Source organism: Fukomys damarensis, unplaced genomic scaffold (genome assembly GCF_012274545.1).
Source record: "Fukomys damarensis isolate Sample0158 unplaced genomic scaffold, DMR_v1.0_HiC HiC_scaffold_1, whole genome shotgun sequence".
Classification (NCBI taxonomy): Eukaryota; Metazoa; Chordata; class Mammalia; order Rodentia; family Bathyergidae; genus Fukomys; species Fukomys damarensis.
The window spans coordinates 55,485,549-55,502,769 of NW_022900913.1; the positions used below are offsets into that span (position 1 = coordinate 55,485,549).

At 39.1% G+C, this 17,221-nt stretch overlaps 1 long non-coding RNA gene across 1 annotated transcript; it reads right to left on the reverse strand.

Moving 5' to 3' along the window:
- Positions 1-17,215, reverse strand: LOC104871425. The gene is made up of 4 exons (XR_782868.1): positions 16,573-17,215; positions 15,034-15,173; positions 12,585-12,924; positions 1-544 (listed from the first exon to the last, which is right to left on the reverse strand). It is a non-coding gene; the product is annotated as an uncharacterized LOC104871425 (long non-coding RNA).
- Positions 17,216-17,221: the final 6 nt, after the last annotated feature.

Consider the following 17,221-nt stretch of genomic DNA (forward strand, 5'->3'; position numbering starts at 1 on the left):
AACACATTTATTTATATTTTTGTCCCCTTGGAGCAGCTTAACAATTTGGTGAAAGTTGTGGCAAAAATTTAATGACTACCAGAGTCTTCAGGAAAAGTTCCCCTATGAGACTGAAGCTTTGATTTTTATGGAGACAAACAGGTGATATCCAATAATATCCTTTATTTTGCTCATGGATCGGCTCTTAGGGTAGAGGGCTTAGAAGGAAAGCACATTTGTGCCCTACATTTCATTGGCTAGAGTCACTTGCCTGAAGCCTGTAGGACCTGCTGTCCAGATGACACATTCATAACTGGCGACACCTGTAGGCTGGGATGGCAGCTAAGGATGGGCTGTGAGCTTCAGTTTCTGGTGTTGTGGACTTCTTCATGGCCTGCCCTCTTCTTCACAGGATGGTGCTTGGGTTTCAAGGTCAGGTGTCCTAAGAGAACCGCGTGGATGCTGCTCTGCTAGTTATGACCTGGCCTCAAAAGTCACGTAGCATTATTTGTACTGTAATCACATTCCTGCCCAGTGCCAAGGGGAGGAGACATGGATCTCATTTCTAAATGAAATAATATCAAAATCACACTGTAAAAAACAGCCTGTGAGATGGGAAATAATGTTTTTAATATTTAGGAAAAGTTTTCCTGTTTAAGGAAAATATATTCTGTCACCGGGAGATGAGCTTGTTGTAATCTGCCTCTCTAATGTGACATGGAATTAAGCCCATCAATGACCTGCATACCTGGGAAGGACCTGGGGAACTGCAGCTACCTAGTATTTCACAGTGGTTTGGGAGTTTTCCATTAAAGGAAAAGCCCACACATGCCCACACCTATCTGGAAGCCACCACTGGCAGGGTCTCATCACAACTATCACAAGAGACATCTGCCTCCCTGTACTCCCAGCTGTTCCCCAGGCCAGGTACGTGTGGGCTTCTCCTCTCTGGCCAGTGTGCATGGCCTCCGTGAACAAAGGCATGCACTCCCTAGTTAGAGCCTAGGTGGACAAGCACACAGCCTTGGGCTGGCTCCCCAAGTCTCAGAAGCCTCTCAGCAGCCCATGGCCCTTCTTGGTCAAACCATCATTTAGGATAATGAGCTCACAGGAAAACCACTGGTCATGGGAGGAGATGAACTTTTAAGACGTACAAGGAAGTGACTTCTGATAAAAACAAGTTAAGGCATGAAATAGAAGGACTTCCGCTTTCCTGTTCCTGCTCCAAATTCCATTGAAATTGCATAGAAATTGAAAAGTAGATGCAAAACAGCTCACCAAAAAGGGTGCTTTCAGCAAGCAAACAACATAATAAGGATTCTTTTTAAAGAATGCAAACAGAATTGAGAGAAAAATCTAGTGCAGTGGAAGATCATAAAGGCTTTAAAGGGAGCAGATTACTCAGTCTGTTAACTAAACAGATAAATAAACTGAGCTACAGCCTTAGGACCCCAAAAGATCCTGAAGTTGCTCCCCTGTCTGAGTACAGATGAAAGCTAAGGGTAGTTTTCTAAAATAGTTACCACAGAATGGTGGTGTGCCGAAGGAAGCCAGGCTTATGGGAGTCTACTGTGCACATCTCTTCCTATCTCCTCCATTCAATAATGTTATATTGATAGGTTAAAATTGGCTCGGGTAGGAGAGTTTACATGGCATGGAACTGTTCTCCATTCCTGAACTGGCTGTTAAATATTTACCAGCATACCACAGCTCTAAAATAAGCTAAGGTTAGGGAGGAAGGACATTGCCCTGGAGGGTTAGGGAAACTATGCTAAGAAGAGAAGTTATCTGCATAGTCTGCCTGTTCCTACTGAATCCCATGAGGCAGAGTCCTGTAATCAAAACCTGCATTCATCACCAAGTAAACAGTTCTCATTTGAAATGAGGAAATGAGCTTACAAATAGCTCCAGAAACCTATGACTCAACATTCTGGAGGGACCAAGAGAACAAATTAGAAAATCAAATTCAATGATCACTCTAATAAAAAAATAGTTATTAGATACAAATGAAAACTTGAAACACAGTATCCACAGTTACTTAAAGCATATCACAACCAAATAAGATTGAGATGCTATGAAATGTTCAGATTTCATGAGAATTTTAAAAATATAATTGCTAGCTGGGCATTGTGGCACATGCCTGTAATCCTAGCACTCAGGAGACTGAGGCAGGAGGATCACCACAAGTTTTAGGCCAGGCTGGACTAGATAGTGAGTTCAAGGCCAGCCTGAACTATATAGGGAAACCCTGTCTCAAAAAAAAAGAATATATACATATATATATATATATATATATATACAATATTATATATATTAACATATATATGTAACATGTAATAACATATATGCAATCAATAAGTTGGAAAATTGAGCTGATTCTTCTTCCATTGTAAAATGGGAGGAGGGAGGAGAGGAGAAAAAGAGGAAAGGAAGAAAAGAAAAAACATAGCTATGTTAAGAAATAAGAGACATGAGAAGGGCTGGAAGTGTAGCCCAGTAATAGGGTGCTTTTCTAGCACGCCTGAGGTCCCATGATAAATACCCACCAAGTGACAGAGGGAGGAGATAGAAGAAAATTATAAAGGCATAGGACTATGAGAATAATAAAAAGGGATGAAACTGTCAAAGAAATAAGAAAAAATATTTCCTAGAACTTAAGAAGATATTAAATTGAAAGCATCTATTAAATGTCAGGCAAATTATAATGCAAAATTATCTTCTGAAGGTATCCAGGTATTAATATGATAAAGAAAAGTTAGGTCTTTTCTGCTTCTCCTTTTAGAAAACTGAAAAGGAGCAAAAAGAATAAGAAATAATAATGCTAGTTCCATATGGGATGACAACTGCAGCAGAGGCCTGAGCTAGGGGCTGCAGATCTAAGGAGAAGCCAGCAGAATCCATGACTCTAGAGTAAAGTACAGATAAAAAAATCAACACTCTCTTTTTTTTAGGATAGTAATAGAATGAGGTTTTGGTGGTAGGGAATTTCCAGGCACAGTTTGGTACTGAGCAAATGCTGAGGAAGTAGACTTAAGCAAGAATTATCATAGACTAATCATATTTTTCAGGAAATGATCTGCTGCTGAGGAAAGAAAGGAGGAAGACTGCATTTTGACACCTCTGGTGTTGACCTCAAGCAGGCCACAGAGACAGAAAACCTAAAGGAACTGATTCACACACTGAAACTTGATATTATGAGAAGAATTTTGGGTGATCATCTATAACAGTGATGGCGAACCTTTCAGAGCTTTCAATACAAATAGCCAGCTGCGGCAAGCAGTCCACACATTTGCCACCACCAAGCTATACAATTTCACCTTATTTAAAATTAGCTTTAAAAAGCACAGGACTGGGCACAGTGGCATATACCTGTAATCTAGCTACTCAGAAGCTGAAGTAGGAAGATTGTAAACCTAGACAATTAGCAAGTTCCAATCTCAAAAAAATGTTTAAAAGGGCTGGAGAGACAGCTCAAAGCATTTGCCACACACATGCAACACACTGAGTTCAATCCCCAGTACTGCCAAAAGAAGAAGGGGGGGGGAGGGACGACAACAACAAGATAACAGGAAAAAGAGAAGGAAAATTCTTTCATGGGAATGGGAAAATCAAAACACTCAAATGCAGCAAATAATTTGAAACCAAACAAATTGTTATGAATTAATTTTTTAAAAAATCATCTGTATAAAATTCAATTCCATGAAACAAGAATACAAAATAGAAATATGAGAATTCAGGGAAAATAAAAACATGAAGATAGCCACATGTGGTGGTACATGCTTATAATCTCAGTAACTTGGGAGGCTGAGGCCAGCCTGGACAAGTTCGAGGCCAGCCTGGACAACTTAGCAAAATTCTGTCTCAAAATAAAAAATAAAGAACTGAAGGTGTAGCTCAGTTATAGAACTCTTGCTCAGCATAGATGAGACCCTATTTTCAATTCCCAATACTGGAAAAAATAAAAGCAAAGACAATTCAGGATAGCTTCAAACTTCACAAATATTTACTGCTAGGAAGCAGTAGTCTGATCCTACAAAATTTTAAAAATTAAAATATTACACAATAATTGTACAGAAGTGACTCTAGTTAAATTGTCATCGAAGTAACAAGTAAACAGAAAAACATTTTCATCTTTTTGTTTTTATTTCATACGTGCCAGTACCTTTGTGGTGATTATTTTTTTCTGCCAAAGCATCCAATTCATTCTGGTATACTGGTTACAGTCTTGTCCTTCAACCCAGTTTCTATTACCATTTCTTTAACATCTGGGAAAATAATCTTAATTATTTTCTTCCTTGCTGGGTGTAGGGGTGCTCAGCACTCGGGAGTCTGAGGCAGGAGGATCACTGCAAGTTTGAAATCATCCTGTGCTACATAGTGAGTGAAGGCCAGCCTGACTACATAGTGAGACCCTGTCTCCAGAAAAAAAAAAAAAAAAGTTTGTTTATATTTATCTATTCCTAGGCTAGTTAGTACCTTCACAGAGAACAAAATTCAAAAGGTGCAAAAGCCAATCTCTTTTCCACTAATGTCACTTTGTTGCCCTTTCCAAAGGATAACTGTTACCAGTTTCTTTCATATCCTTTTTTCTAGAATATATTTTTTTCAAGAAAATATATATTTATATATGCAGATTATGTATGTGTAAAATGTTTATACATATATGAATCTCAAATACACATATATAGAGTTCTTTTTATGCAAATGGCAATATACTGTGCATTCTGTTCTATGCCTTGCTTTTTCCTACTTACAGTACTAATATATCTTGAATCCAGTGGTATGCTGGTATGGTTTAACAACCAGCTATCTCGTCTCTATTTATTTATTTATTATTTATTTATTTTGAGACAGGGTCTAACTATATAGTTTAGGCTGGCCTTGAACTCATTATGTAGCCCAGACTGGCCTTGAACTCACTGCAAACCTCCTGCCTTAGCCTCCCAGCTGGCCCCTTTGTAGGCTATTTTCCACAGAAACCACTGGAAATCGTCCTTCTCAACAGTCAATCAGTGCTTGGCTGAAAGCCCTTCCCTGACTTCTCACTTGAAGCATTCTGTAAAGCCCCTGGTGGTTTGGTCTATTCTTTTACCTCAATTCCTATAACACCAATTTTTCTGCTCAAGCTACCAACCTGTTCTTTGTGCTTGCTTTTTCTTGTGCCTAGCAGGTTCTTCTTCCACTACCGCAAGATTCTCTCCTTTACTTCATTCTCTGCCTTAGATAGGCCTACACTGCATAATTTCTCTGAAACAGCAATACCCATCATTCCCTGTTCTTCTTAAGAACAGTAATAGCTTGCAGTTACTGTATTTGCTATATGCCAGGCACTGAGGACAGTGCTTTATATATTTTAACTCATTTAATCCTGACATAACCTTTTTTATATTAGTACATGTTTGTCATACATAATGATGACATTCATCATAGGGAATTTGTACCTGCACATAATATATCTTCATTCTTTTTTTCCTATTCTCCTCCCCTCCCTTCACCCCTTCTTATTCTCCTAACTTACTAAAGCTTTGTTTCCATTTTCTCCTTCAAATCTTTTTTTTAAATCCCCTTTCCCTTCCTTCCCTGTGCCTCTCCCTCCCCTGTCTTCTTCCCCCTTCCATCTGAACATGTTTTTGCTACTTCCCAATATCTATCCTATGTTTTGCTCCTCATTTACCCTTTGGGTTTCCCATATAAAAGAAATAATGTAATATTTAAACTTGTGTGTCTGATATATTTCACTTAAAATTACAATCTCAGGATGCATCCACTCACCCAAAAATGTCTCAGGTTTATCCTTCTTTATGGCAGAGTAGTACTCCATTGCATATAAATACCACATCTTTTTTTAACCATTTGGCCACTGATGGGCATCTGGGCTGTTTCTAAGATTTCGCTATTACAAATTGTGCTGCTACAAATATGGGTACGCATATATCAATGTGGTATGATGCTTTTAACTCTTTTGGGAAGATACCTAGGAGGGGAATAGCTGAGTCAAATGAAATTTCTAGTTTTAGTTTTTCTAGGAATCTCCATTTCATATTGGTTGTACCAATTTATATTCCCACCAGTAATATAGAAGGGTTTCTTTTTCCCCACCGCCTCACCAGCATTTCAGGTTCATCTCTCTACCCATGCACTAAACTAAAATTAAAATGGATCAAAGATCTAAATATTAAACAGCAACACTTAATATGATGAAAGATAAAACAGGCAAAACTCTTGAAGACACAGGTATAGGCAAAGACTTTATGAACTAAGCTCTGATTGCACAGGAAATATTACAAACTGGGATCACATCAAATGAAAAAGCTTTTGCATAGTAGAAAAAAACATCAATAGAGTAAAGAGACAGCCCACAAAATGGGGAAAAGCTTTGCCAGATATTCCTCAGATAAAGGACTAATATATTGAATATATAAAACATTCCAAAAACAAGACCTCCAAATTTAAAGACTCAGTCCAAAGTGGGCATCTGAAATGAATAGACACTTCTCAGATGAACAAGTACAAATGGCCAATAAATACTGTATGTGCAAAAAAACCTTCAACATCACTAGTCATTTGAGAAATGAAAATTAAAACAATACTGAGATTCCACTTCACTCCAGAAAGAATGGCTGTCATCAAGATATCAAGCAATGACAAATATACAAACTCTTTGAAGTAGATATTACTATTATCTTCTTTATAGATGTGCAAATTGAGTCATATGAGTGCTTATGTAATTTCTCCAAGGTTACACAGCATGTAAGTATCAGAGCCAAGATAAAAACCAGTTGAATTCCAGAGCCATATTTTTGTATTATTAGTATTTTCTATTTTTTTGCTGTGTTGGGGATGGAACCCAGGATTTTGTGCATACTAGAATGGGGTCTTACATATTCTACGCAGGTATTCTACCACTGAGATATACCCTAGCACCAAATTAAATTTGATTGACAAAACATGTATTTATCATGTACAATATGTCACTTTGAAATATGTATACATTGTGAAATAACTAAGTGAGCTAATTAACATATACATTTTCTCACATGTGTGTGTAACATGAGAACACTTAAAATCTACTCTGTAGTTTTCAAAATCTAATAAGTGATTTTTTTTGAGACCAGGTCTTGCTATGTAACTCAAGATGGTCTTGAACTCAATATGTAGCCCATACTGGCTTAATCTCATAGCAATTCTCCTGCCTCAGCCTCCAGACCACTGGGATTATAGACATGTACCACCATACCTAGCTACTAAGTGATTTTGAAAGCCAGGCATGGCAGCACACACTTGCAATCCCAGCTACTCAGGAGGCTGAGGCAGGAGGATTGCAAGTTCAGGCCATCCTAGCAGCTTAGCAATATCTTATATCAAAATAAAAAACCAAAAAGGGCTAGAGATATAGCTCAGCATTTGCTGGGTTCAATTCCTACTACAACAAACAAACAAAATAAAAAACATTCTACATTGTTATTAACTATATCATCTTGTACAGATTTCATCCTCTTATCTATTTTTAAACACATATGATACTGTCCTTGCTCTGCTTTATGTTTTAACATAGATATCACTTATTACTCACCTATGTATCTACTCATATATCAGACATTAAATTATGTATCTGCTTGTTTATTTTATTTTTCCCTACCATCCATACTGGCTATAAGATCTCTGAGAGTAGGACTGACTTCTTTTCTTCACTGCTGTATATTACACACCCTAAAAGAGTACCAGCATACAACAGGGGCTCAAGAAATATTTGGTGATTCCACCTCACCCCAGAAAGAATGTCTGCTATCAAAAAATCAACCAGTAACAAATGTTGGAAGGATCGTGGGGAGAAAGGAACCCTTCTTCATTGTTGGTGGGAGTGCAGACTGGCGCAACCACTGTGGAAATAAATATGGAGATACCTTAAACAACTAGGATTGGAAACCCCATTTGACCCAGCAAATCTTCCCCCAAAAGTTAAAAGAATCATACCACACCGATATATGCTCACCCATGTTTATGGTGGCACAGTTTTGTAACAGTTAAAACTTGGAAACAGCCTAACTGCCCATCAACTGGAGACTGGATAAAGGTGTGTGTGTGTGTGTGTGTGTGTGTGTGTGTGTGTGTGTGTGTGTAGTTAATATATAAAATGTAGTACTACTCAGCCATAAAGAACGAGAAACTAGAGATAGTTATAGCTAATTTGATGCACATTGAGGCGATACTCTTAAGTGAAATTAATAGGACACATGTGTAGATACCGAATAGTTTCTCTGGTGTGATAAACTAAAAGTATAAACAAGGATCAAAATGAATAATTGATATTGTGCAATAGGAAAAAAGGTCTAAAGGTATAGGGGAAGTGGGAGGGGTAAGTGAAAGGTAAGAAGGGAAAAGAAAAAATAAGAGAAAAGAAAAAAATGGAAACAGGCTTGTAAATAGAGAAGGGTAGAGGGGGTGAAGGGAGGGCAGGGGAATGGGGAAAAAATAAGAACCAAGATAAGTCACGTAAAAGGTACAAGATCCCAGTGATGAAAATAATGGTATTGTACACCTAAAACATACCAATAAAGAAAAAAAAAGAAATGTTTGTTGAATATATGAAAGGACAACCAGACCTGCAGAGCTATCTATACTTTTTTCCAACACGGAAGCCCATGCATAAACTGAAAAGTAGAAGATAATATGTTTTAAGAGTAAATAAAGAAGGATGAATCTTATCCTTTTCTCATAACATTACTACCAAAATATACATAAACATGTAAGGAAAAGAGAAAAAAACAAAAACAAGAAAGAAAGATGTTACAGGCAATAAAGTGTATGTAGCTTTTCTGTGACAATATATAAACTACTTAATCTAAAGGCTGTAGAGCTGGGGATTTGGCTCAGTGGTTCCACTACCTGCCTCGCAAGTGCAAGGACCTGAGTTCAATCCCCAATACCAAAAATAAATAAATAAAATAATAAAGGCTGTAGCAATCTACACATATGGAGGGGGAAAGAAACATAAGCAGAATTATATATAAAGTAATGGTTCAGTAACTTTCTTCCTTTGGAAAACATATTTTAAGGATACCTTTGAGCAGAGGAAAAAAGTGAGTTTAGCTGGCATGTGGGAGGTGGGAAGAAAAAAATAACATACATTTTCTGGATCTAAATGAAAAAAAATAAAAACTAGGTAGTGACAGTTTTTAAAACACTATAAAGAAAAAATACATATAAAGGCAGATGTCACCCAATGGATTTTTCCTTTTTAAAAGTATTTATTAGTGGGGCTAAGGATTTAGCTCAGTGGTTCCGGTGCCTGCCTCGCAAGTGCAAAGGGCCTAAGTTCTATCCCCAGTACCAAAAAAAAATTTTTTTTTATTAGTGCATGTTTATAGTACATAATGATTACAATCGCCTTGGGGAGTTGGTACATGTACATAAAACATCAGCCAATGGAATTGAAGCTAGAGAAACAGTTACTTTCTTTCCTCTTTGTGTGTATGTGTGGTTCTGGGGATGGAGGCCAGGTATTCAGTCATGTCAGGCAGGCACTCTATTTCTGAGCTGTGAACTGGTCCCTATTTCCCTACCCTTGAGTCTAGCTGGGTTGACCCAGAGTACTTCCTTCCTGCAAACAGTTAATCAGGATTTAGTGGTCACTCTTAAAGATTTTGATAGAGGAGACTACAGCCATGTCTACAGGTTGGTTTTGTTTCCTTCTGCTTATAAAAAAAAAAAAAAAAAAAAAAACTTGTTTTCAATACAATGACCAGATGTCCTGCTTCAGGTGAGTCAGCCCTAGATTTTGACTATAATCTGAGTGTTTGAGCAATTATACTTCTTGCATGTTTCAGAACAGACAGGAGGGGGAAAAAACTTCTAAAACAGTAAATTATAAATAAATTTCCTAGAAATTTTTGTGGGATCCCTATTAATGTTCATATTCAAGTAAAGCCTCCATGTTAGGGAGAAGGTAATGAGGAAAGGGACCTCTTTATAGAAAGAATGTGGAAATCATTGGATATCAGGTTCATCCATTTATTAAACAAAAATCTCTAAAAATATGAAGTAAAACTTTGGGTAGATGAGTTTACCTTTAACCCTTGACTCTTTCCCTTCTTTGCCTGTTTTATGTTAAAGGCCTCACTTCCTTCCTAACACTTTGCTCAGGTCTCTTTGACCTCCTTGCTTGTTGTATGAACTTGGGCAGCTCATGTAAGTATTACATATTCTCTCACTTGTCAAACTGGAATAATACTAATGACCTCACAAGGCTGATCTGAGGATGCAATGATGTAACATGTGAAGGATGCTTTTAATGGGTAGAACTAAAATAACACACAAAGTTCTTACTTTTTCTAACTCATCAAGACCCTATTCACTCCGGAGGCTGAGGTAGAAGGATCTCCGTGAGTTTGAGGACAGCCTGAATGACACAGTGAGACCCTGTCTCAACCACCCCCCAAAATAAACAACAAAGCCCTATTACACTTACTAGCGAGAAATCTAGAAACATCCTCTTGAAGCTCCATGTTAATTCTGAATCCTGTTTCCTCTCCTCGAGGGCAGCGTTTCTACAGTTATCCCACCCCACCCCCTCAGCTCATCCCCTCTGGTGCCCAAGCATGCCTTATTAGGTCCCATCCTAATGCTTCTCCCCTTTTACTGCTTGCTCCCTTTAATACTGCTTGTTCTATTCCCCTTTACAGGAGCGCTTCTTGAGGGAGTCGTCTGTTCTTGCTGTTTACTTCCTCTTCTCTTCAACCCTGTTCAGTCTGATTTACATCTCTACCACATCAAAGAATCAAACCTTGCCAAGGCCGCCTGCATCAGGAAAAATCTAATAGCCGTTTCTCCATCTTTGACGTCTATCAAGCACGTGAAACATATTCTTGGCGTCAACGTTACCCTTTATTAAAGTTTCTTCTATTTACATCAATCTCCACTGCAAGCTTACTCTCTTCTAATCTATAAATACAGGGGTCCCATCGCCTGTCTCATCCTTTCTTTCTCTCTTCCTCCCCTCTCTGTCTTTTCCTCCTAACTCTCCTCTCTGTCTCTTTTCCATGCTGAGAATTGAACCCAACGCCTTGCACAGGCTAAACCCGTGGTCCACACTGAGCTACACTCTCAGCACTCCTCCTTCTCCTCTTATCTGATCCCATCAGGTCTCTTCTGTATATGCCGATAACTCTTCAGTTTACATCTGGAAATCAAACTCTGTCCTGAGCTCCAGAATTATGCATTCAATTTCCTGGTAGACACCTCCAGTTGGACTTCCAACAGGCACCTCAACTTAAATTCAAAACAGAACCATGGAGATTTTTTCTTTCTTCAAACCAGCTTCTCTCTCTCTCTTTTCCATCCGTTAACACCACTACATATACCTGCTTGTTCAGGCACAACTCCTAGGATAATCTTTGATATCTTTTTCCCTTTATACCCTAATCCAATCCATTAGCTCTGGTAACTTTACCTTCTAAATAGGTCTACATCCTGATCACCTCTTAACCACTTTCATTGTTGTCACCTAGTCACTGTTATGATACCTCCGCCCCTTCTTCATAGTACTGGGGATTGAACACAGGACTTTTATATTAGCTACATCTCTAGCCCTTTATATATAGTTTTTTTTCCCCCTTTGAGACAGAGTCTCACTAAGTTGCCCCGGGGTGGGCGGCTCAAACTTGTGATTATTCTTCCCCAGTACCAAAAAAGCAAAACACAAAAAACAAAACAAAAAAACTTATGATTGTTCTGCCTCAGTCTCCCAGACTGCTGGGGTTTAAAGGTGTGTACTCCCATGCCGAGCTCCTACATGATTTTCTCAGCAGGACTATTATATCCTTCTTTGGAATAGTCTCCTCATTATTGTCCCACTACAAATCTTTTTCACAGAGCAGTCAGTGTGATCTTTTAAATCATAGGTTAGATCATAACATTCTGCCCTTGAAACTCTCCACTGGATTCCTATTATACTTAGATTATAAACCAGCCTTTCTGCCTGCCTCTATTCTCTTCCCTCTATGTCCTCCTCTCAGACCTTCTCCTTCTGTGAGAGGAACAAAATTCTTTGTCTTTTTCACCTTTTTGTCCCCAGTGTCTAGGTAAAGGATCTACCTCACAAGAGATGTTCAGGAAATATTTGTTAAATAAACAGACATAAGAATGGGTATGCCATGTTGCTGCTGAAATCTGGGGCTACAAGGTATGCACATGGTGCCGGTCCACTGTTGTGTTAGTCTGTTTTCTTTTGCTATAACAAAACATCCGAAGCTGCATACTTTATAAAGAAAAAAAGAGATTCATTGAAAGTCACAGTTCTGGAGGCTCAAGTGCACAGCACAGGCATCTGCACAGCTCCAGTGAAGACATCTTGGCAGATGGCATCATAATGGTGGGAGCACGTACAAGAGTGGTAAGCAACACATAGAAAAAGGGACTTGGGCAGCAAACCGTTACAACAATCCATTCCTGCAGGAAGTAATGTAAACCTGTGACACCTGCGTTAATCCCTAATGAGCAAAGGTGATGCCTGCATGACTTAATTACTTTCACTAGGCCCCACCTCTTACTTCTTAAAGGTTCTCTCAACACCTCCATACTAAAGATAAAGTCTCCAGCATACGAACCTCTGGGGAGCAAACCATCTCCAGATCATAGTAACTGGTCGTTCAGATTCTTGCCCAGCTTCAGCAGGTCTTCAAGGATGACCGTACTGTACACTTCCTCCAGTCTTGGTTCTGCCACATATACTCCCTTCGTTCTTAGCATACTGCTTCTTGCTTGGGCTTTTGTGGTACAATTCTTAATGCTCTGTTCTTCCAGTTCTTGTAAGTATTCATTCCTAGGATGCTAGCTGGTCCCAGAAAGACTTTGTCAGAAGTTCTTTCAACTCCATTATCAATGGCGCCCTCACATCACTGCTAAAGGAGGACACTCTCGGTGAACTGCTGAGTATTGGGCAATTTTCTATGAGAGAGAGATAAAGAGGGAGGGAGGGAGAGAGGAAGCACAAATTAAATTTCTTTGAGGTCATCTTCCTTCTGGAGCAGTGATTTATCAACTTATTCATTTAATAAATGTTCACTGGTTGGCAGCTATATGCGAGGCACTCTTCTTTGCACATTATTGTTAAGACTGCCATTTGTGCTATCATCTTTATCATGAGTCTGTTAGATTGTGAATTTTTTAAGAGTAGACACAATCTTTTTATTGTAACAAGTGCTCAATAAATGTCTTCTGCCTAAATAATTGAAAAAAAGTAAATGAAAGATGTTGAAGAAAATTAGACTCCATTACCCTTACATTCAAACAAATACAAAGAACAAGGATTGTTCTTTAATTTGTAGTTATTACATTAAAATACATTTTAAATGTTTAATAATTGTTTTAATCTCACCACCCTACCACATTTTTTTCCATGTTTGCCTTTTTTATTTACAAGCATATTTTTTACACATTTATTTTCCACGTCATCTGCGTTTCCTTTTAACATTAATAACAAATATGTCTTCCTGTTTTTACCCTATTATTACCTTTCTGACTTTTTTCTTTCTGTAAACCCTGTTTGGTTCCCTATGGTCTTTAGCACTGTAAACCCCTAAAAAACCTGTTAGGTGTTTTTGTGCCTCTTCCACAACAAACAGCCTAGGAAGGGAGCCCTTGAAGAAGTGTCTCATTCTTAAGTAAAGGATTAGGCTGTCAACGCCAGGTGCATCTAGGAGAGAAGAAGGGTGAGCCTGGTCAGCTGGCCTGAATTGAGTTGTGTGCAGGGCTCTATTGTGCACTATTTTGAAATCTGGTTAATATATTTCTGCCTCTTGGCCCTCTCCTAGTTGCCTGCCTGCCTACCATGTACCAAGCTTTTGCTTGTCTTTCTGTTTTGCATAAAGCTTTAGTTTTCACTATGCTGCTATCAAGTGGGGAAAACAGAAGAATTCCACACTTCCTAAATCTGCCTCTTTTTTTTTTTGCCTTTTAATTTCCTCTGCCACTTGTAATTTTTAAGTAAAAGCTGAGTATGTAGATGGACTACTGTTGCACCTGACACAGGATGCTACCTCTTGAAGAAGTCAGCAGGAAATGGGAGCAGTTTACGGAAGCTTCTCCTCTACCACTCTCATCCTGGGAAGAAGTATATCTGCAAAATTATATTGAAGATAAATGAAACAAATGTGTTTTACTTTATAGTCAACTCTTCTGGAATGGAACTAGTTTTCAATGCAGTTATGAGGAAATGGCCCTTGGGACTAAATGTTGATTCATGAGCTTTGAACTGTGAACCCATAATTGGAAATGGAAAATCAGATTAAGGAATTGAAAGGTGGAAGTGCTCTGGGTGCCTTGCCTAGGATGCGCTCTTAGATATTGGAAACAAGCCATATTTTGTAAACCAAAGAATCTAGATTTACATTATTTTGTGTAAATTTTCCCTCTCTTATTTGTTACCACTCATTGTTTTAACAGCCCAGGAATGCTTTGTGTTGTAACATACATGCTTGGATCAGAGTTTAATGGGGAGCCACTGTATCCCTTGGAAGCTGACATGTTGACATCAGGTGTAATTAAAGACAGATCCTAAATGGAAGACAAATCTAGTGTTAGGAACACCCTAAAATGCAAGACCAAATTGTTTAGGAGCCACTTCTAAAAGGTCTCCTGCTAGAGCAAATCTTGAATATTTTTTTCAATTTTATTTTTATTACAAAAGGTATATCCTTTAAGAAGTATTCTCAAGCCTAAAATAATTCATTTGAAAATAAACTGATGGAAGAAAATTAAATCACATAGGACTTAACTAAATGATATCTTCTATAAGCTCTAAGATCTAGCACCAATTAAAGAGCATGCCTAGAAGAATGGAGTTATTGTATACCTAAGAACTCACCCACTTCAACATTTCTGATGAGCTTAATCATTCACTCATTCAGTGAACATTTACTGAGTGACTATTGGGAGACAGGTATTACAGGCAATGAGTTGTACACTATTATCTATGCCAGGTTTTAAGTATTTGGATAAACAAGGGCTAAGTGTCTGTGGCACAGATACTTTAAGGCATATGACTGAGCTACTTACTTAGGGCCTTAGGTATCCTCTGCCAGAGTATCTGTGCATCCCTGGAGACTTCACTCAAAAGGTCAGAAGGTGACTAATATCATCCACATTCTTCTTATATTATACCATCTCTTCTGGAATTTAGTCACCTTAATCACCATCTATAAAGTTCCACAATTTAAACAACAGTCAATTACAGGGCCAGGGATTTAGCTCAGTGTTCCCACTGCCTGCCCTGGCAAGCACAAGAACCCTAGTTGGATACCAAAAAACCAAAACAAACAAACAAAAAAACCCCACAACAGTCAAGTACAACACATGGTGTTTTGGCCCTAACAAACCTTACAAATACCTGAAATACATAGTCTTTATCTTCATGGTCAACTTATCCCTAATATTTATGGAATTAGAGGCAAGAATACAAACAGAGGCCAGTGTAACACACAACTTCTGTGAATACTATGCTAGTCAGTGTTGTAACCAAAAATTGTAACACTAAGAGAAGGAAAAATCTATGCTTGGCATCACTGGGCAACGATAGTGTGTAATGCAAGCTGAGAGGAAGGATTTGACAAGTGCTGCTCTAATTTCACCTGGCCTCCAAAGTGGTGTATTTCTAATGTAGGCAGCTGTACTATCCACGTGTTTTCATTGTATTTGGAGTCATCTTTTGTTTTGAGGATATGAGGTAAGAGGTATTAACTAGTTTCGCTTGGGCCTGAACAGCGATCATAGGAGAGAGGATTTATGGTTATGGGCTGGTGTTCAGCATCAGATCATGAGTGAGAGAGGCAGTCATGTATTTTTAAATAAATCTGTATATGTAGGATATGTAAAGTTCTGTGAAGAGTGAGGTCCAGAATAGGGGTCTTTTTTGCCCAGGTATAAGGGGAGCTGGGCAATTTAATGCCCAGTTTGTTTGCAGGGTGAACTAGAAGGTGAAATTTTATTTTTTCGGTATCAAGAATGATCTAGCTAGTCTGATGGGCTCAGAGAACTGTGGCATATTCCTCAATCTGACTTGCCTCAAAACGTGGTATAAATGTTATGAAGACTTTTTAAAGAAATAGAAGTTAACATAAAAAATTTTAGTACAGTGAACTACCATTTCCATCTCCCAGTTCTAGTATCAGCTTATGGCCTCTCGTTTCAACTATACCCTTATTTTTCCTCCTCATCTCTCCCACAAATTACATTTGCACAAACCCTCGAAGTCTTGCCATAACATGTATTTAAAATACATTATATGTATTTCTATGACATATTTCTAAAAGACATTCTGAAAAGTTATAATCAATACTATTACTCAATTATCCCCTACTCAACAAATACTTTACCGGTTTGTTCTATGTGAAAGGTATTACATGGCTTTTTCTTTTGAGAATGAAGAGAGCTTTTTTTTTTCATACTAGGAGTCGAACTCAGGGCCTCACACTTAACAGGCAGGCACTGTGCATTTGAGATACGACTGGCCCCAAGAACGCGTTATAGTGCTTGTTATGTTTGAAATCAAAAGTTCTGAGGAGGTATTATGTGTGAAATACTTTCAGCTATACTAACCCTAACTGCGGGGTTTTGTTTCAAGAACGGTAGGTTTAGGACATAGCTGACCCGACTACAACGAATCTGCGAATCTGAGACCTCCACAAGAAAGCAAGCACGGAAGGGCATTTAGGGCTTCTAGTAGGCCGAGGCGTGCTGGCAGTCGTCTCTTTCCACAAGGTACAAGTTACTAAGAGAACCGCAGGCTCCGCGTACACATCCTGGAAGGCGCGGGGCTGCCGCCGCCCGGGCGGGTCCAGTCCTGGGCCCGTCCCCGCTGGCTCGGTGTCCACAGTTCCAGGACTCGCAGACGACACGCTGCGCGTTTCCTTTCCGGCCTCGGAAACTTTTGTTTTGGTTCTCAGTTCCAAGTAAAGGAAAGGCACCCTGTTGACCAAAAGTTTCTCAGTCTCCTCAGGGTGGCCGGAGGCCAAGTTTCCTCCAGCTCAGCCTGCCCAGACTTGGGTCTGTTGGAGATCCTCGAGGGCTGGGGACACGAGTCTCGCGGACGAAAGAGCAGGCAGGACCCTTCCCTTTGCTGACTCTGTCAGTGCCCGTCGCACCGCAAACGGCGCGGGGAGTTCCTCAGGGACTCTTCAGAGGCTCGGTTCGCCACAGCTCCCAAGAGAATAATCAGCGACCAGGAGCAGAGGCTGCCTTAGGGGCG